Source organism: Cimex lectularius, unplaced genomic scaffold (genome assembly GCF_000648675.2).
Source record: "Cimex lectularius strain Harlan isolate CLEC.00 unplaced genomic scaffold, Clec_2.1 scaffold32, whole genome shotgun sequence".
In the NCBI taxonomy this organism is placed as follows: Eukaryota; Metazoa; Arthropoda; class Insecta; order Hemiptera; family Cimicidae; genus Cimex; species Cimex lectularius.
The window spans coordinates 371,940-394,979 of record NW_019392689.1 but is presented as its reverse complement, the minus strand read 5'-3'; the positions used below and the strand labels follow the sequence as shown (position 1 = coordinate 394,979).

The 23,040-nt window shown below is 34.9% G+C and overlaps 1 protein-coding gene across 2 annotated transcripts in view; it reads right to left on the bottom strand.

Annotated features, from left to right (window-relative positions):
- Window positions 1-23,040, bottom strand: part of LOC106665022 (calsyntenin-1) — a 116,331-nt gene that overhangs the window by 19,252 nt on the left and 74,039 nt on the right. The window lies entirely within an intron of this gene.

The window sequence follows — 23,040 nt, the reverse complement described above, 5'->3', positions numbered from 1 at the left end:
ATATTTATGTAGTTGGTATTATGAACATAAGATGACTACGCCATCAGTAACTTTTTAAACTTTTAATGAAATTTAACTTCAAGAACGTAATAAAATGAATTCCTTGAGAGGAGAATAACTATAAAACACATCAATGTTTTCATTTTCTAATCTAAAACGTTTAAAAATTTAATTTAAAAAATTAAGCTTTTATGGTGTATTAGATTGACAATGTCTAATTGAGGACAAAAAGCTTTTTAAATCACCGAAACACTTCACTGTGTTAATGAATAAAATAAAAAATAAAATAAAATCTACCAACGATTGACATAAAACAAATGTATAATTGCATGTCAAGGCAACACGCCTTTTAAAATTATGTAATCTGTCAAACTTTCTTGTTTTACATAATTTCGTCCGAAAAAGGTAATCTTATCGAAATGTGACTCAGCGAACAGTGGTTTGTTGTCCCAAATGTTACAGAATAACATTATTGCAAAGGGCAACGATCATTTACGAACCTCGTTAATATTCATGCAGGCGAGAGAAGCATTGTACTAAATAAGGGATACATTGATCACGACAGCTGCAGTCATATTTAGCCGGTTATGTAAATGAATAAATTACTGTAAGCCGAACCCGCGGATGCAGTGCGAGTATCTTATCTTAAACGACAACGGATAACTGTTGATTTACAATATCTTAAAGTATGTAAATAAAAATTTAACGTTTCTGGGTCCGCCTGTAAGCAGGTTCTTGGCAAGACTATTTCGTCATCGAGGGTGCAATTTCGTTATTCTTATATTGCTTTTATTAAATTAAACATACTTTTACTTTTTTGTTGTTCCTAAGTTGTTTTAGAATGGAAACTATTTAAAATAATGAAACTTATCAAAGCGCATGACTAGATTGCTAAAGCAGGTAAACTAAATTTTTTTCCTTAAGACCTGGGTATATTACGTTCAATCCACAAAATCGCTTACGCTTTAAGTTCCACAGTTCAATATAGTTTAGGCGAGCATCCGGCCAAGATGTTTATACGTCGTCCTTTTCTTCCTGTGAATTTGTATTAGTTATTCAACAACACGCTCCGAAAAAAAGTCGGCAGCAATTCTTCTTTATCCACTTCAATGTTCTTGGCCATTTTGTTTAAAAAGGGCTTCCGAGCAAGCTTGTAGGGATTTACATATGAACAAACGTATAAAGAGGGAGCTTTCAGTGTTATAATCTTTCCTCCTCAGGGAGTAGAAAAAGTACCAAAGGGCGAACTCAACTCTTCTAGCATTTACATAAGTTGGTTCTACTCGGTACGAAGCCAGTTTGAATGTTGAACAGGGTTCAGAAAACCTCGAAATTTACTTATACGTGTAACGGGTTGAACGCGTTGAACAACAACCATCATCGCGCGTGACAGTTTAAACTTACTTTAACTGGAAAAATATCGTGTACAACAGCCTATAGTGAACTAATTTAAACCCATAGTGCTAGGGTTTTGACGTGCAAATAACTTCAAGTTGGGCCGCCTGAATGCAATGTACTTGATGACTAAACTTCCAACTTGACAACTTCCTTTATGAAACAATTTCGTCTTCGCTGTCACATGTGAGATCCTGCTCGATTGTCTTTTATTAATGCAAACGATTATAATACTCTCCGTCAACATCACAATCTTCGAATAAGTCATTGTGAGTGAAGATTACAAAATAATTACGATCATTATTCAGAAGATGCGGTCTGGTGTGATGTAGGTTTCAGAAAAACATTTTCTTTATCGTGCCAACGTTTCGATCTTTTACAATTAATTAAGGTTTTTAGTTGAGATAAAAAAGTCAATGGCACGAGCGGGATTCGAACCCACGATTTTCGGCTAGATATGCCGCTGCTCTACCACTTGAGCTATTGTGACCTCGATCCACTCGGACACCAACTTCCTATCTCAACCCCACCTTTTGAATTTTCCCTCCTTTTTGCCATTTTTCAAATGTCGTGTAATCGGATTGGATTCTCGACGACAAACGAAATGGCCACGGAGAGCTTTAGTGAAGTAAGTTAAGTAATCTTTATTGAGATCGAAACGTTGGCACGATAAAGAAAATGTTTTTCTGAAACCTACATCACACCAGACCGCATCTCACGATTTCTGAATAATTATCGATTAACGGTCACTAATCACCACACATAATTACGATCTGTGATTTGATATTTTTCCTAGTTTCCCTGGGCCCTTCCTTTCAAGGGCGTAAAGAACAATATAAATTTGATAGAATTAGAGTTATTTTAGTGGGTACGGTCCGCCGGTAGGAGGTCTCATAGGAAAAAATACCTGCGATTTGGGTGTTATCAATACAATAGGAAATAAACTTACATTTAACATATTTATTTTAAACCTCATTTTTAAGCCTCGAATCCAAATCATTTTGAATTGGGCATGTTAACAACACGAGTCATATCGATGATGTCTTTAACTTTATAACAAGGATGATCGTTACACCCACGGGTTGTAAGTCTTATGTGCTTTTTATAGCAGGCCTAGTTGAAAAGGAAGGCATAAATCGAGCTGTAAAACTTTATTATACTAAAAATCGTAAAACTTACATTAGAGCGAGAAAAAATCGTCGATAATAAATTATCTTTCAATAAAAAATGGATTTTGTTATTAAAAAACCTTGAATAATTTTCAAACATAAATTACCATTTAAAAGACCTGTAAAACAAGATATTTTAATTCATAACCTGACAGCAAGAAGACAAAAAGAACCTGTCCGCTCACAACATACAAAACTTCAAGTAATTAAATATAGAAATATTTAAAAAATGAAATGCATTAAATTAAGTGGTTAAAGTAACCAATAACAAGTAAATGATGTTTACATTATATTTTTTATTAATTTCCACACTAATTTACATTTAATTTGCGTAAATTTAGGTCCTAAAGCCAGACCTATCTTAGGTTTTTGGTTCATTATAGTACTACATACAGAAACGGAGAAACAAAAGATATCTAAGGCTGCAACAAACCATTTTGATGTGTCAGCCGTTTTGCCAATTGATCACTTCTGGGATCGCGTCCTTTGTTCCCAGCTAAGACACGTTTAGCACGTTTTCTTGATTGCCATCATTGCAAAATACAGGATACGATAAATGTTTATGCTTTGCAGACACCAATTTTAAACCAGAAAACACCATATAAATAATTTAATTGTTCATATAAGTTATTCATTTTTAATAATTCCTATTATAAGGGAGTTTCGATTTAAAACTTTTACAAAACATGCTTGGTACATTTTGTCTTTCTAGCAGTGAAAAATTAAAGCAAAATTAAGAAGAAAGAAGAAAAAAAGAGTTAAGCCATACACACAAACTATTGATCTATTCCTTAAAGAATTAAATGTCTGAAGGAGTTAGGGCAGAATAAAGTTGGGAACACTCTACCCTACAGCCGGGAACACACTAAGTTACCCGATGCAACGCCACGCGATGCTACCCGATGCTACGCAAATCCAAAGTCCAATTTTCGATAAGGTTGTATTACCCCCGTGCACATCTGCCCGATGCTATGCAACGCTACCCTACAGCCGGGAACACACTAAGTTACCCGATGCGATGCTACCCGATGCTACCCTACGCAAATCCAAAGTTCAATTTTTCATTAGGTTGTATTACCCCCCGTACACATCTGCCCGATGCTATGCAACGCTACCCTCCAGCCGGGAACACAGTAAGTTACCCGATGCGATGCTACCCGATGCTACCATACGCAAATCCAAAGTCCAATTTTTCATAAGGTTGTATTACTCCCCGTACACATCTGCCCGATGCTATGGAACGCACCCTTCAGCCGGGAACACAGTAAGTTACCCGATGCGATGCTACCCGATGCTACCATACGCAAATCCAAAGTCCAATTTTTCATAAGGTTGTATTACTCCCCGTACACATCTGCCCGATGCTATGGAACGCACCCTTCAGCCGGGAACACACCAGTTACCCGATGCAACGCCAAGCGACGCTACCCGACGCCTTGCCACGTTTTGGTAGGGTGTGCACATCTATCCGACGTCAAGCGCACGCCACCTAGTAGCACAGCGTGTATTACAATAATCAGTATCACAATTGCAACGCCTCTTTTGTTCTTAATGCACTATTTTGAGCAAAACTTTGTTACAAATTGTTAGTTAAATTTTATGAGGACAACCATGTAATAAATAGTCAGGTGTGTTCCCGGCTTAACTCTTTCCTCAAGGTTCCACCCTTCCAATCCTCCACGCCGTTTAAAACAACGATGGCCACGTGATCGTAACCCACCCAAAACGAGAGTTCCAGCTCTGGCTAATTAAAAAAATGTATGTACGTATTATTCACTTCAGTTGGAAAATGAAGGCGTCAATACTCCTTGATCCCTCGATACATATACCTACTAGGTACATAATATTTTACCAACGATTTCACACCACACAATCAAGCTTAAACGTGTTCAGTCACACAAGACATTTGACGGGGAAAGTTTTTCTCGTGTTTCTCAATGAGCCGGGACATTACTTTCGCGTCTATAAGCCGGAAAATCCTGTCAGTTCCGTACTTATCTCAATCACGCGAAAAATGAGTTTAGAGTATAGTAGTAGTTATGTCGATTCTAAAATTTTGTGTTCATATATGCATTCATAAGTCAAATTATTATTTTTAAATGTTTCAATAGGACAAATTTTCCGTAATTGGTTTGTCAATGACCTTCATTGCAATATAATCATAACCTTTTTGTGTACAGGTTTAATTTTCCTAATTGATAATGATCGATAACAATCTCGACATTAACACCATTCTTGTTTTAGAAATTAGACGAGACTTCTCAAAAATTGACATTGCTGGATTCTGCCCTTCGCACTTGTCGTTCCGGTGGCAGTGAAAAGGTTGACAAGGATCCAGCGTTCCATTACTCAACTTTCCAAGAGATCCAGCCGTTGATGTACGATTCTATAAATAATTAACGAGCCTCGTGGTATTTCTCGACTTTACTTTCGAATTGACTCTACAAACTGGGTAGATTAAACATACTACCTTCAAATGATTCAAACGATTTGATACCGAGATGCCAATGTACTGCATCTGTTATTTTAATTTGACGGCCAATAGCTACTTAATAAAAATGAAAATTAATAATACATAGGTTAGGAGACCGTGGAGGCCGAGTGTTTAGCGCGTCCGAGTCATATTTAACCACTGGAAGATTCGAATCCTGACAGTCCATTGAATTTTAATTGGAAATAACTTGTAAAAGGTATTATACTACAAGCAACCTTGCTGCCTCTTCAGCATGCAATAATTAAAACTGATGTAGTTGTTAGTGTAGTTATTTTTAATTATTAGTTTATTGCTAGTTATTTTACCGTTATTTTTCAATAAATTAATATAATATTAATCAACATATTATATTTACTAATATATATACTGTTTGCATAAAATAGAATTATAAAATCTTCAAAAAACTATTGAACGAGCTACCTAGTTTATCAGATGCGCCTATTATTGGAAAATAATTGGACTGTTATGACACTGTCTAGACTTGCTTTGATGATCTTTACAAAATAACCTTATTATTTTTATAAATTGACAAAGTGTTTACAAACATTATCTTTATCCTGTTTCAAATTTTACATTTTTTAAAGTTAAACATTTTCTAGACACAAAAGTTTTCATGGGTTTTATTGTAAAGTTGTTCTGACTCCTCGTTCATATCACACGATTGATAGCTTGTTGGACATGAATTAATTTACTTTTTAAATACATAAGTTACATTGGAGTACTTTCGTGTATTTTAATTTGTATTAATTAATTATTCAATTTATTTTCCATAATTTTTCTATTTTTCTTCTTTTTATTATATATTATTTTATATGCATACTCATTCACCTTGAAATATCTGCATAGGCCGGTTAGCAATAGTTTAAAGTATAGAATTTCCTCAAAGTTTAAAAACTAAACATTTCGACTTATATTCGGACTCATATCTAATAAATACCAATTAAATAATTTCTTTTGACGAATCCGTTAAAAAAAAAAATTTTATTCGAAGAAATTACAAATTATTACTGATATACATTCAGTTAAGCAATCTAGGAATCTAAATCAAATTTCTCTGATATGCCCTATTCTAATTTAATACTGTTAAGTTGGTTAATAAAAATGATTACGACAACTCTGGAGTGGGAGAGAGTTCTGATGATAATTCTAGGAACAACATCCTAGCACTGTCATCACAATATTTATTTAATAATAAAATTATACTCGTATATAACTCCTCCCCCTTAAGAAAGAGCTTCCCTGGAAGCTCGTGAAAGAGAAAAATTACAACTATAAAAATTTGAACAGCGTAGAGATTTACATTGGTGATCTTATCCCTAGTTAAAGTATAATTAAAATTCACTAGTTTTCGTGGCCCGCTTGACCAATTAATGTCTTTTAATTAATTAAGGTTTTTAGTGGAGATAAAAAAGTCAGTGTCACGAGCGGGATTCGAACCCACGACTCTCGGCTAGATACGCCGCTACGCCGCTACTTGAGCTAGCTATGACTTTGATCCACTCGAACACCAACTTCCCATCTCAACCCCTACAACAACTACCCACACTAGCTCAAGTGGCGGAGTAGGGCGTATCTAGCTGAACGTCGTGTGTTCGAATCCCGCTCGAGACACTGACTTTTTTTATCTCAACTAAAAACCTTAATTAATTTAAAGTATAATTTTACATTTGCAACGAACCACACCGGTGGCACTTAAGGCTAATATGCTTTTATACCTATACAAAATGATGGTGATTATGGTTAATATGATGGGAAGAATTATATGCAGAAGCATAGTACAGAGGCTGGGATTAACATGTATGGCTGGGGTTTCTTGATGTTATGGGTGAAGGTTGGTACATTTTTTAATTTTCGTAAATGAACGGGGATGTTCAGATTCTTCATCTTTTCCATCGGGAACGTCAAGCCGGTCGACCATGAGGTCGTCCAGAAGTGCGTGTCCGTAGGTTAACCTCTTTGTTCCTGTAGAAACGTTTGCTGTCTTCTGCGTCTATGAGGAACAACCCTTTCAATTCATGCGTTTCCCGGCCACTTGAAGTTTCTGTTGTAATAGTGTCAGGTTTCGCAAAAATTGACGTGTATTGGTGGATGGAATTTGCTGTAGTGAACTGGTGGCTATGTTGATGACCCCGATCTGGCCATGTTTGTTTTCACGATGTAATATGTTCTCTACGCAAGGTGTTGCTTTATGAACCTCCTCCTCGGCGGAAGAAAGGAAAACTCCATTGAATTCCATAAACAATTAATAAAAATTTTCGTTTTTTAAGATGATGTTAATAATATTACAAATCTAAATGAGATTTTTTTAATTGTTGTCATACTTGAAAACGAGGGCTTCTACCTCTACGACTATATTCACTGGTTCCTCGGGGCTCGAAGTTCGATGCCGTTGCCCGGAGTAAAGTTCATATGCGCTGAACTCTTCACCGATTTTTGATTGTCCGATTGTCGACTAACCGTTGAAACGGAAAGTTACTCGATATTCGTTCAATAACTTTCGACGAAGTCCAGTACGACTGCGCCAGTTAAAAATTTCTTTTGACGAATCCGTTTGAAAAAAAAAAAGTTTTATTCAAAGAAATCACAAATAATTACTAACATACATTTGCTAATTATAAGCTATGAATCTAAATCAAACTTCTTTGATATGCTGATTACAAATTCTCTGGAATGGGAGAGTGCCGTTGACAATTCTAGGAACAACACCTGCATCATTGTCATCACCTTATTTAATAATATAACATATATTGGTATATAACTTACATATATATTTTTAGTTTTATGAGGGAGCATTCATCTTTTTTTTTTTTTAAATATGATGTCGATCAATCTCCTAAATTAAATAGAATGACGGTGGCGTTTCGTTCCTAGCATATGACACGAAAAGAGCTAGAGTTTATTGATCGTAGCTGAGAGTCGCCCTTCCCGATTCTACGTCTATGATATAAATCTAACAAGCCCGTAAGACGATTTATAAGATATTCGCAATTTCCCGATTATGCCCCATTATGAGACGCGTCGCTTTTTTTATGTCCATTTTTCTTTTTTTACGATTCTCTAGATTTCGTTACTGGGAGCCTTAAGGATCGGTGAAGGGAACATCCGTTTTATAAGTCCCATGACGTTTGGCCCCATTCGAGAGCGAGCGATTCAATGTGCATAATATATCTGGGCTCTGCATAAAAAGGAGATCCGCCAGAAACATATTTTTTCCCGTGTACAAATGTAGTATTTATTCAACTCCTCCATTTCTTTTTTTTTGTTTTTTACTTATATGAAAAAGGAGGTCTGGACATCGGATGCGAATATGATAAATGAGATTTCGAAACTAGACCACGAGGGTATTCGACTAGTGTTATTCAATCCCCATGAAATATAAAAAGGAACCTTTGAATGCTTTAGTACAATAGAAGTGATTTAACTCTTCTTAGTTATTTCCATACCAAATTAGGAACGGAGAAGTTGTATTTTATTTAATTTAATAAAATAAGAATGTTTTCTGCTAGGAAAGCGCGGGTCATACTCTTGGCTCGGAGACCTCAAAGGTCCTGGGATCGATTCTCACCGTCGCCCCTGGAATTTTCTGTACATTCACCTTCCCCCAAAATATACAATTCAATGAGCATCTAACACGAAAAGTGAAGTATATCTTCACGAAAGCTCTCCGTGGCCATTTCAGTTGTCGTCGAGAATCCAAACCGATTACACGACATTTGAAAAATGGTAAATGCAGGGAAAATTCGAAAGGTGGGGTGGAGATGGGAAGTTGGTGTCAGAGTGGATCGAAGTCACGATAGCTCTAGTGGTAGAGCAGCGGTGTATTTAACCGAGGATCGTGGGTTCGAATCCCGCTCGTGACACTGACTTTTATCTCCATCAATGCCTTATATAAAGATTAATTCATTGAACAATGAGTAATGTTTGCTTGTTATTTTTTATGTTTTAATTGCGCCCTATAAAAATAAAAAGAATAGATGGATTTAAATGGTATCGTTTTATTACTTATGCGTCATTACTATCAATCATTATTGGCACATTCTGCATCCTATACACCAGCTATATTTTGGCTGTTAGTAGGATTACTATTACTAACTGGCGCCGTATCCCACGTTGGCCCTGAGCCTTCTTCAGAATATGTTACCCACCCTGACGTCATCCTCACGTAATACAACCACTTGGTCTCTTTAATCTCTATCAATCGTGTTTTTTTTCCGGTCATCGTATTTTTACGTGTTTGGTCACTCATAATTCTATGTATGCAATTCAACCACCGGAGATTTTCCATTTTTCTACTAAAAGGTTTAGTTCAGCAAGCATTGCTGTAAATTTTGCAGATTATTTTCGCAGAAAAAAACCTTTTCGGGATTTACTTTTCCCAATCAGTTTGCTTTGGTCAATACTTCTAATTTTATTCATAAATTACGATGATATTGGAATTATTTTATGCGGTAGCAATTTTGCCGCTTTCGAGACTTCCAAAGTTGAAAATTCAGTATGCAAACCTAATCTTCTATTACGAATATTATTATTCAAATGGGGAAAGTTTCATTCTTAAATTTAATGGTAGCGCATTAAGGGATTCTATAAATGTCATAAAAATACAGCTCGCGGTTTTTTTTTTTATAACATGTCCTACTTTGTCCTACTTCCAATGCAGTGTTATTGCCCACATATGGCGTTACAGAAGCAATCCAGGATACGACGACGGTCGTAACCGCTGAAGGTTTGACAACCCTGGTGATCTATACCTTATTCTCTGGACGGCGAAACAACTTGCGCCTGCCTGGAGGACGTCGGTTCTTACTTTTACTGCCAAAGTACTTTAGCAAACACGATAACAAAGTACTTAAACGCTATTTTATTAAGCATTAGAGAGGCAGCTGTTTTCAAGTGCCTAAGAGACAATTTTTTCTTATATTTATTGCTCCAAAAAGCACTAATGGGTAAATAATTATAATTTCTGGTTCTTAAATATTTAAAAAAGTTAAATTGGTTGTTGATTTTGCTAAAGACGTCTGATTCCTCCCTACCCAAACGTTGTTTTATTAGACTGGAAAAACTAAGTGCCGAAAATTATATGCCTTTCAATTGGGTTGATCCAATTAGAACCGACTTGCAACTATTGGTGCTTAATATAAAACATTGGATTATTCAACAATTAAAGAAAATTATAACAATTTATTATGTAAAGGTATTGAATTTGTCTTAAATAGCCGATTCAATATGACTTGTAGAAAAATCAGCAGTCTAACATGGAATGAACCATGTATAAACGCTAATGTTCATTAAATTGCGAGTATTTGCTCAATTCAAACTTGCAATTAAACGATCCTGTGGAATATATTCAAACAGGAGATTACACTAATTGACTTCTGAAGAACCTTGCAAATTTTGCTCTTTTAAAGAACCTGATCACCTAGCACCACTATTGTTGACCTATTCATTCTTCGCTTCTCGCAGAACGAAATATATTAACAATTATATTCCCATAACTATTATAACAACGAGGATAAATTGAAATGACCAATGAAGAGGAAAAAATCAAATCGCTGCTCGTGGTCATTTCGTTCCAAACTGTGCACCTTTGTAAAATGGTAAGGGTGGTAACCCTTCCCGACGGAGGATATCCCAAACTTTCCATTGTGAAACACCAAGGTATATACATAACGCGCGTGTACTGGTTTCGGGATCACGATTAACAGAATGCAAAATTTCCTCATCCACATCGATTCGCTGATTGTCTTCCCTCGTTCTTCGAGCCTCTGACCAGCCTCTGAGAAAGTCATTGGAAGGTGCTATCTGCTGGAACGTCTCGGTGTGGAAAATGAGCTTGGTATTCTTTCCCAACTGCAGTAGCAAGATGTTCATTAGGAAACAAAGACATATTTTAAATCACCAACCTGAGGATGATGCCAGATGATAAATAGCAAACTGAATCGAACTATAAAGAACTGACACGAAATTCAAGAATCAGACGGATTTCCTGGAAAATTTAGCGTGCATAATTTCAAAGACCAAAGTTTTTTTTTAACAAAATGCAAATGTGTTTGTGCCTTCCAGATGCGCAATCGAAAAAAATAGGGTACACCGCTGGAAGCGGTGGAAATGGAATGAAGAACGTTTAAGGGAATTTGCAAAGCTCCAGGAGGTTGTGGTTATTAACAGTTACCTTCCAACATTTTCACACAAAAATCTAAATTTCGACATTTTTGTTTTTTCTAAATTTTTCGTGCGGAACTTTTCCATCAATTTTGCAATGTAAATAAATTTTCTTACATCAAATTAAATGTCCTTTCAGGTGGCTCAAACCAGATTTTTCTACAGTCAGTAATTCTAAAGTTTATAAGCAATTTAGTGGGCCTAAGTCGAAAAAAAACCCCTTAAATTACTTCTTTACCGTTGAGATTTGGACAGAGGTAATGTAAATGTAATGAGAGGATAAATTTGTCTTATTTTCATTACAATATCTAAAAATGCATATTGTTATTATTCCTGGTAGATTATCGAATGTAATGCGAGGATAAATATGATATATTTTCTTTATAATATCTATAAATGTTACTTATTACTAATTTTACTACTTCATTTATTGTATGCCATGGCAGGATAAATTTGTTTCCTTTTCTTTACAATTTTTTTTTAAAGTATGTCGGACCTTTACCTTACAGTGATGAGCGCCGTGTCAACGTCTAAACCGCTGCGGCCACCGACGCCCCAAATGTATATTATTATTATTATTACTATTGTATGTAATGAAGGCCAACCCCCCCCCCGTAAGTCTGAGAGTGTAACATAAAATACGTAAATAATAAATTTCTGGTCCTTAAGAGGAAATGACAGAGATAGTAGTTTCTTTAATTGTTGAAACGACTGGTATTAATGACATAATATGCAACGTTTTGAATTAATGCAAATATTCCTAATACCTATTTGTAAGACTATACTTGCATCGTTAAAATAAATTTCAAACTTACAGCTGTGGATACAATAAGCTTTGAATTATTCACGAATCTTATACTTAGTGGAACAGTACACCTAACAAAGGGGTGCTAAGATCGTGGGGTCACCTAAATTAATGGAACTTACAATTCTGATACTAGGTCGAAAAATATTTGATCGAGTGCTCCTACCACTGGATTCTAGGACCCGAGAAAAAATGATATTAAGTTATTTATTTAAAGTTATTCAGATACCGTTAATAACTATCGATTAACGGTCACTAATCTCTACACACTTATTTATTTATTTTTATAATTTTAGATGTAGTTTTCTGTCTTTGTTGTGATTTTATTTCGAAGTAAAAATAATTCTAGTCATAGAAATTCACACTTACATCCAAATACAACTTACATCCAAAGCAACTGTAAAGACAAAAAAAGCTGGTGTAAAGTTGATGTGGGCCTTCTGTCATGATAAAGATTATTTTTTATCCATTAGATTTCGTAGTCCGATTGAGCAACTAATTTCTTTCAATTAATTGATCTTTATGTAAGGCATTGGTTGAGATAAAAAAGCCAGTGTCACGGGCGGGATTCGAACCCACGACCTTCGGCTAAATACGCCGCTCCTCTACCACTTGAGCTATCGTGATTTCGATCCCCTCGGACACCAACTTCCCTAGGCTTTTTTATCTCAACCAATGCCTTACATAAAGAATAATTAATTGAAAGAAATTATTTTTTATTTTTCCATTATTTCCTGCTTCAGATCGTTTGAAACATACTTGCCGCACTTGCACCAACTGCCCGTTCTGTACACAAGAACACGATATTACGGAATGTCATCGTAACTTAGCGGATGTCAAATGTATAAATCATACCAATGGGAATGAATATACCACACCAGTTTGAAACAAAACAATGATCATAAGTCATACCATAGAGACTGACAGAGGTACAATTTCATAATAAATAAAACGAAACAAAATATAGCTGCAATATATGGCAATGGGCTGCAATAACAATAACAGTCTTACCTGAAACAAATAAATTGCACTGCATAAAATGAACCCATTAAGGTCAATAGAAGCAGTGTTAAAACTTAATTATTAGTGTAGACTAGACTTTACTTTTCTACAAGAACCATATAATATTCAAATCACTAGCTAGTTTTCCTCTTGATGAGAATGTTTGCATCAAGGGTAAATCACTACCATAAAAGAGCTGCTATAATTGTAATAGACAAAAAAATAGATATAATGTTGCTGACAGAATCGTTCGAACTTTGGTCAAACAATAAAATAAAAACGGAAGTTTTTTCATTTATTTAGTCTATTCAGACATTAATATATAATAAAATAAATGACTAAACTCCCCAAGTTTTATTGGGCGGAGAAATCTTCAATTTTGACATCGTCGGTTTCAAATTCAAGATCTACCCTTTGGAACGATAAAGCTGACAATCGGTAAAGGGAAAGCACAAGAAGATTACATGTTCTGTAATTATTTGATATTAATGAAGGATAATTATTCGTCTTCACCAACATTCCAAATTGTTGGCGCGGATCGTATTACTTAATTAATATACCTGACCGACGGCAACTTTAGCATGGTGTCTTATGTACACGGTTGATATGTGCCTAAAGAGGAGAGCTCCTCGGAACAGAATTACATATTACATATTATTTGGAATCTTTTCAAAAAACAGTGATCGTCTTAATGATGTAACGAATCTCCCTCACGTGTACAACACTTATAATCATAAAGCAGATAGGAATCTGTTAGAAATATCCTTGAAAATATAATTAAAAACCTACTTGATGTAGAAAGCGAGGCAGATGTTATAGTTTACGACAATATGTTAGCAGATTATATGACAATGTTGTTAAATCCTTTTTAAAAAAGATGGTTCCTACTCACATTAAGTACTTAATGTGAGTAGGAACCATCTTTTCTAAAAAGGATTGAACTCCAAACTCACCCCATCATTTATAATTTCTATTAATGTTGTTAAATGTGATAAATTGGTATAATAAGTTTTAACAATAAATACAATTTACTTGGTCTATATGTCAAGTTTTTCATGTCATATATGTCACGTCCTCATATATGTGAAGTTCATCCTCGGAAAAAAAAGAGACAAGTGGGCAGGGGCAGGCGAAAGAAAATTATAAAGACTCAGATATGATCATTACTAAAATTCCGTCTTATACGTAAAAACAATAATGAAAGAATGCTTCCGTTTGTTTTCTCGGAGTGCAATTAATTAGAGAGGTCTTTTTTTCATCCAGGGAGAGTAATAATTTGTAATGAAGCACTCCTTCCCTTACAGGGTGGTGGGCCCTTTACTGTCGGTAACGTCATAATTTTAATCAATTTTAGACATCTTCCGACGAGATATAAAGCAAACGAAATTTATTATCCCGCTTCTCTAGGGTTGAAAATAAACGAGCACAAACACAGAATACGTATTAAACGTAGAAAATATAACCTTTCATCAGTATAAAGATTGATATTGATCCAATAGCTCTCAAACTCGTTTGTTTTTCATTACTTCTCCTTAGAGATGGTTCTCACAAGACCTGCCTTTTCACGTCAAAGCCGCGAATTAGAAAATGTATTGAAATGTAAATTGGCCCCTCACCTCACAGACCCTTTGAAGTGAATGCTTCGAGAGTCCTGTACCATTTCTGGGTCTGTTACCCCTATCAGAAACATGACAAGAAATTCTGTTTTTTTTTATGCTAGGTTTTGTTTAAGCAATGTATTTGATCGGCCAATCACTACACAACAGGATCTCTTTAAAATATAATTCTTAGTAACAGTTTGTCGTTTTCAACGATCCGGATTTCAAACATTAAGCGCTCATCATCAATTTTGCACGTGTGAAAAACGTCAACTACAACGAGCTAAATAGTATCCTAATAAATACTGTGAGACAATAATTTTAAATAGTGATTAATTTCTATGTCAACTATTATTAAGCTATGTGCTTAAAATGGGAGGTTAATCAAAATCTATTAAAATGATTTACGCATTTTTCTCCTCCATATTTAATTTTACATTTTTTATTTCAAATTTCTCAAACCAATCGAGTTCCCTCCCTTTTTTAAAACTGTGTAACACTGTTGCATTTAAATTGAAATTGTGTTTTGTTTCATTTAGGTGGTCCTTAAATTAGGAAAATTTGTTCGATTTAGTATTTACCCTGACTTTTCAAAAGCTTTTGATACTGTTCATCATACGATTCTGCTACAGAAATTAGAAAAAATAGGCATACATGGGAATTTATGACTTTCAATTAATTGAGGTTTTTAGTTGAGATAAATAATTCAGTGTCGTGCAATCTATTCGCTTTCGTGAATATATACTTAATTTTACTTATTAAATTCATTAGAGTTCGTAGTCCGATTGGCCGAATAACGTTTTTCAATTAATTACTCTTTATATAAGGCCATTCAATTAATTAAGGTTTTTAGCTGAGATAAAAAAATCAGCGTCATGAGCGGGATTCGAACTCACGATCTTCGGCAAGATACGCCGCTGCTCTAACCACTTGAGCTATCGTGACATCATATAGCAGCGGCGTATCTAGCCGAAGATCGTGGGTTCGAATCCCGCTCGTAACACTGACTATTTTATCTTAACTAAAAACCTTAGTAAATTGAAAGACATTATTTGGTCAAGCGGACCACGAAAACTAGTGAATTTAGTCATTTATAACGTTGGTTTGCATACTATTTAGAAGATCGAATGCACAAAGTAAATTTGATATTTTCACACAGACTTCTAGCAAGTTCAGAAGTTAGAGCTTTTTAATCTACATGAACGATATATCTGATTCTCTTTCATTCGTTATGACCCTCCTTTTCGCAATGATTTAAAAACATTCTTAAAAATTAATTCTGTTTGTGACTGCTTACGACTTCAAAATGCCGTAGTAAAACTTAATAAATGGTGTTCAACTAATAATGTTCTTTTAAGTTCTGACAAATGTCCAGTTATGACTGTCCATAAAATAAAATATCTCATCAAATTTAACTAAGATATGTCAGACTCGCTCCTAATTAGACGTAAAATTGTTAAAGATCTTGGCATCATTATTGACAGTCAGATAAACTTCCACAAATACATTAATAAAACGATTGCTAAAACAAATAAATCTTTAGGATTTATTATACGTCATACTAAACATTCCGTGATCTATATGCAATTAAAATTTTATAACTTACACTGTGAGGATCAATATTATATTATTGTTCACCTGTTTGTGCGCCCTTTCAACCACCAAAATCAGTCGCATAGAAGCGGCTGAAATTTTTTTTACGCCTGATGAATTACAAAACAATTGGATTAAACAGAGAAACAAGAATGACACATCGACGCAGAAGACAAACACTTTGAGCCCTGAAGATGATCTCAATAAAGATCGAAACGTTGGCACGATAAAGAAAATGTTTTTCTAAAACCTATGTCACACCAGACTGCATCTCACGACATGAAAGGAACAGGTTTTTTTTCACTGTATGTAGTAATTATAGTTTTAGGGAAAAGTTTTGTTCCCCTAGCGTGTGTTGAGAGTGAACGTATTTATTGACGTGAAAGGGTAGTGGTGTGGTACGTAAATAGGAGCGAATGTATTTCAGAATGAGAGAAAGTGAATGGGTTTAAATCTAGCAACTGTATGCGCTGCTGCTGAATTGACCAAGCCCGGAGCCTAACCTTGGTGGCTGGACGGATAAGACCGAGTTCTGCCTCCGTATTACCATCACCCGAGTGGGTGATTCTCAAGGACTGCCGGCAATTTATTGAAATCTCAAAAGCAGAAATAGCCGGTGTACGTGAGAGGTAATAGGCTCAACAATTGTTTTGGCTTTTTCATCCACTTAACCATACCGAGATTCAGATTATTTGTATTATCTGATAGTCAGCAGGTACAGCTGAAGGAAAGTCAGTAAGTTCCTCAATGTATTTTAAGGCTATGAGGGTTAGATAAAAATATGTATGTAAACGATTGAGTTGCTAAATAGGGGCGAAGGTACCTTTCTAAAGTTTCCTAAAAAGGGTATATTAAATTACACGAGTAAAACTGAGCAAGACGAACTACGATGGTATAATGAAGTCGCAGAAACGTCCGATCACATTTTGAAGCAATGTTGTGTCTTGTTTTACAGACGACTGAGAGAAACTACATCTACCGATTAATTGGCTTATATCCTTACATGTATTGTGTAACCTGTATAACAGCTGTCTGTATCCGTAACCAGGTAGGACAGCCCAATAAATCATTCGGTCGCAGGGACAGAAGGAAAGCCATTAATGTTCCACACAGGTTTTTACAATATAAATATTTCCTTTTGATTGATATCTATTCGTAAAAATAATTGCCACTTATATTCATTTTTGGCTCAATTTGGAATGGCAATATTGCTTTCGTTTTAGACGACTTTCAGTTATAGGCGATGGGAGATGCACTCCTTTGAGTAGCTCACAATTAATTTCTGGGTTTCTGAGGTTTATTATGGTAATCGATGGTCTAGAGAAATTAATGATGTTAATATTATTAATAAATGTTATTCCAGCATCAATTAGTTGGTGAGAATAACAGTTTAAGTTCAGTTCCTCACAATTCATCCTTTAACTGTGGAATATGACGAGAAAAGACGACTTCCCTAACGTAATTTGATCTTATGGGTTTCGCATAAAACTTCATTATGTCCGCGTTTCAAACTATAAATGGAGTCTACACTTTTTTCAAAATGTGAAAGTGGCGTAATTCGGAGGCTGTATTACGTGCAATGTTTACTCGAAAATAAGTGTTTTTTGCTTTAGGATCGGAATCGCCTTGTTTGGTTTATGCAGTCACGCGAACCGGCATTGGAAGAAGGCGACGTCGCGTCGGCTCTGAATCAAATTATTCTCAACAGTAACAGTTCTTCTTGGCCCCAAGCCGAACACGAATATCACACTGAGCCGTCTTATTAGGTCCTCTCCAGTTGTATTTGTACGATAAATAAGAAAAATTACCTGCAGTCATCTCCTCGATATTTGAGAAGATTAAACAAAACCCTATACATATTAACTTTTACGCAAAGGTTTTGTTCGTAAACTAGCGTATCCCAAGATTTTCTCTTGACAGGGTCAGAAAGCGCTGGCTGATTACCCAAGGGGCTTGGCCCAAAGGAAACTGTCGAGAGAACTTCCAGTTATAAGACTTCGTTACACCTTACCACAACAACCACAACTTTATCATCATTGGCATTAACATTAAATTATCATTCTTACCTTTGCTACCTTACATATCTTCACGATGTCAATAACGTAAAACCTTACTTTTCAATATTACAATTTATATATATATATATATACATATATATATANCCAATATCGTCCGCTATTTGGGGATTTACATAGGAAAACATACTTGGAATCTGCACACTCAAAAGGAAAGAACAGAACAGACGATATAAACTTTTGAAAATGAAAACTGATATGAATAGGCGAACTGGAAGGAATCCCAGCCTTTCTTCAGGAATCTATTGGTTGTCGTTCCAACAAGTAAAAATAATTTTGAAAAAGTGTTTGAATTGTTTTATAATTTTTTAAAGCTATTTTGAAATGTGTTTAATTTATGTGATAGGCCGTGAATGAATGGCATGGAAATGTATGATTGTTTGTTTGTATTTGATAGATTTGATGTAGTATTATTAGTACTAGTAGATGGTGTTAGTGTTGAGTTTAGTTGTTGATTATTCTGTTGATTATGTTTAAGGTAGTGATTGTTATGGAGGATCTGTTTGTATATCTTTATGTTCCTGTGGTGAAATGATTCAAGGCTTAGGGTAATAATTCTGTGAACTAGCCCTTTGGCCGTGTATATTATTGTATGCAAAGGATGGTGAGATGTAAAGTTGAGGTAGCGATCTGTGTTTCTTGGTTTTTGATACTAATCTGTGATTAATGTGCCATCTGGTTGTTTTATTACGAATGTATCTAAAAATGGTATTGTTTTGTTGTTTTCGATTTCATGTGGGAATTGTAGGCGTGGGTGAAAGCTGTTAAATGAATCTAATGTAGTTTGAACTTGATCTGTGGGAACTGCTGTCAGTATATCATCTACGTATTTAGTGAGGAAGGGTAATGTGAAAGGAAGTTGTGGTTTGACTGTGTTTAATAGATGTGTCATAATTATGTCTGCAAGAAAGGCCTAGGTCGCTACCCACGCCTATACCAAATAGTTGTTTGTAAAATTGATTGTTATATGTAAAATATCCGTTAATACAGCAGTGTCGAACCATTGTTATGAACGTGTTTTTTGATAGCCTTGTGTGTGGTGTTATGTTGAGCCATTTATCTTTAATAATGTTCTGTGTTGTGTCTACTGGAATGTTGGTGAACAGTGATGAAACATCTACGGATATGAGAGAGTAGTGTGAGGGGATGTGGATATTATTAATTTTGTTTTCACGATTTCCGAATAACCATCGACTAACGGTGACTAATCACCACACATTACTAAATAGTACTGCATACGTACTCTACGGCACTTAAATAAGTACTTAAACAATGTTAAACTCATGGTTTAAAACTGGCTGCTTGATTGATTTGTGTTTATTTTAGGGTAGTAGCCCTGTATCTTTTTCTAAACATATTCCATACCTCACAGAAGATGGTAGCATCATTTAAACGAAAATAAACCAAATGCCTTGACAGTGAAGGATTTATTCATCACGATTCTATTCCTTTTGTTGTACTCTTAATTAATGGCCAATCAGACACTAAATATAATGGATTCAATAACAATGATTATTTGGAGATCGTGAGATGCGATCTGGTGTGACGTAGGCTTAGAAAAACATTTCCTTTTTTCGATCTTTATCGAGATCATCTTCAGGGCCCGGGATTTACAAACATTGTTTACAATTAACAAATACATTTAGGATGTGGAAAAGTGAATTTATACAATGCAAAATATATTTTTTATATTCAATCAAAGTATTTCTACTCACTCAAAGTGTTTGTCTTCTGTGTAATTGTGCCATTCTTGCGTGTCGTGTTGACTCTCACATTATAATTTAAACAATGTTTATAAGTCCCAAGTTGGCACGATAAAGAAAATGTTTTTCTAAACCTACGTCACAGCAGACCGCATCTCATGATCTCCAAATAATCATCATTGGCTAACGGCCACTAAACACCACACATTCATAACAATCATATTCAGGCAAAAATAATAGTCAACATTTTGGAAAACAAGGAAAACAAAGATGTCGTAATTATACTAATCCTGATGTTAATAATGCTAATCCTAATGTAAAAAATTTATTCTCTTAACTCTACTGTAAATATAAGTAAACAATTTTTCGTTAATCTCTCCTGCAGTAAGATTTCGCTCGGTAACACACTTTCCGAAGGGTTAAGGAAAAAATATCTTCTTGATATGAACTACTGCTATACCCATCATAATCTAATCCAAAACTCGCTAGTCAGAATATTACCATGATCGACCCAAGGCTTACATTTTTCATTGGAAAAAAATTCAATAATTGTCTAAAAATTAAAATTACGGTTAATTTTCGTCAGCCATCCTAAACCCACCTATGTATTAGCCCCAAACGTAAATTTGTGTGCTTTTAAAATAATCCAACACACTGGATCTAAACCGGGTCGGTTTTTTGAACAAACCACGATTGCCTATCCATTAATCCCACTCCTCAGGATCGCAATAACTGCAATTTAACAAATTATATCCTTAAAAACGTATGTCACAAAAGATAATGTACACTCTGGATAAGAACACCAAGCAACATTTGTTCCTGAGTTAAAATATAATAATTATACAACTAATTTATAAGCATGTGCTGTCACGTTTTCCACGCACAGATCTTAAAATTATTCGCTAATGATGCTAGGCTGAAACCGTGGTCTATCGGTAATATAAAATTTATTATTTTATTTTATATATTTTTATTTATATTACTGATGGAAAATCAATTCTAATTTTAGTTTAAAATCGGACGTTTTTTATACTCAATATTAGAGGAAAATTTTGTCCCAAACATTTAAAGCGAATCAATTCAAATCGACTTCAAATCTATTCTCCCTAGTTATAAAATATATTACTATTTAACCTGCTATGAAATATAAATAAATTGTTTAATGAACACCCACGCTATAAATAATCGATCAATTATTTGCCAAGGAATAAACCACGTTCTAAACTTGATAGCAATGTACTTTTCATAGCGACGAACTCAATAAAAACAATTTAACTTTTCCACCGATGTTATTCCTTCAGACGGAAATATTTATTGCTTCGTCCAAATTATGATTGACATGCTACAGGAGAACTCCAGTCGGGATTTTACAGAACAAAACAGCCCCTACCTGGCCACGCAACATTCCTTTATCCAAACTTTAACAATTATCTTTATGTAAGACTTCCATAGTTGGATTGCCATGACGGTACAAGCTATGTCATCAATCCATTTCGTATTATGCTTACGTAATAAAACCGATATGAAAGGGACGAAGCAAAAAGAAAAATATTGTTTTCTAAAGACAATACATACAAAAACCTTCAATGAAAAAAAAACCAAATTAAATCACATTAAGAGAAGAATAATACCATATGGCAATAGTTGTGCAATATTCGTAAAAGTGAGAAGGATCATCCTTTCTTTAGAGGGAAAATATCGATGTAATACAACAACAAAAAACGTAGACAATTCATTAGATATTTCTGTTTTCCTTCTTAAGGTTTGTTGCTGTGCTACCTTTCCGGTCATAATTGCTATTGTGCCAATCTTTTACTCTTCTAGAACAATTTTTTTAAAATTATTATAACTTATCATAGCTTATTACTGAACTGATTTTCTGACCATGTCAATTCTTCTGAGAAAACACGAAAATTAGTAATTTCGTAAATTTAAGCAATTACTGGACATTTAACTTTTTGTTGACGACCTTTAGCTCCAAAAATTAATAATTATATTCAAAAATAAAAAAAGAAGCACCAGGTTTATATTTTACGGGGATTGGCAACAGCTGCGGTCATATCAACCGATCTCCAACTCCTGAGGTTGCAATGTGTTAGGGCCACTGGTTGGTCTCAAGCAAGGAAATTACGGATGAAAAAAAAGAATAAGTAAAAATAAGAAAATGAAGTTAAACTTAAATAGGAAATTTACATGTATGCAGGGCGACAAGCACATGCCCGTTCCAGACTACCCTTTTGCGGCCTAAACGCCCTGTTGAAGCCCAAAACGCGCCCTAAATCTGCCCAGATAGAGTTCGTGATTTGGATTTCAAAATAAAGTACCTTTGGGTTCAGTCCCAACCTCGCTGGGCGTCTCTGGTACTGGATAGATGTAGTTGACTCGTCCGATAAAGACTAACTAAATAAAACAATAATAACGAAAATAATAACGTCTACCGCATACGGTCTAGAATTTGAATTTAATAATAAATGCAGATCAACATTAAAGTCTATTCGGATGCCGAGATACGGATCTTCCGGCGGCTGACTTAGACTGGGATTGAATATGGAAGGAAACGAAAAGGATTAATGAAATTAAAAACAAAGGAGTTTAAAGGCGTTTGACAACAGGTAGCGTTCGAAGGGAAATTGAAGGGTAAATTTTAAGAAATTTAAAAAAAACCAGTTTTTATAAAAAGCCTGTTTGGAAGTAAGTTGGCCACTAACAACCACAAACAAACAAAATTAATAATGAATTGTAATACAAAAGAGATTTATATTTATTTTTAAATAGGCAAAGACGTTCGAAAATATGCAACTGTTATAATTCAAATTGTGCCTCTACTAAGTAAAACCAACATTCATAACAATTAATTAACATTTTTATGGGCAGCCGAAGGTCGTGGGTTCGGATCCCGCTCGTGACACAAGCTTTTTCATTTCAACCAAAACCTTACATAAAAATGTTAATTAATTGAAATAATTTGGCCATTCAGACACTAAATATAATGGATTCAATAACAATGATTATTTGGAGATCGTGAGATGCGATCTGGTGTGACGTAG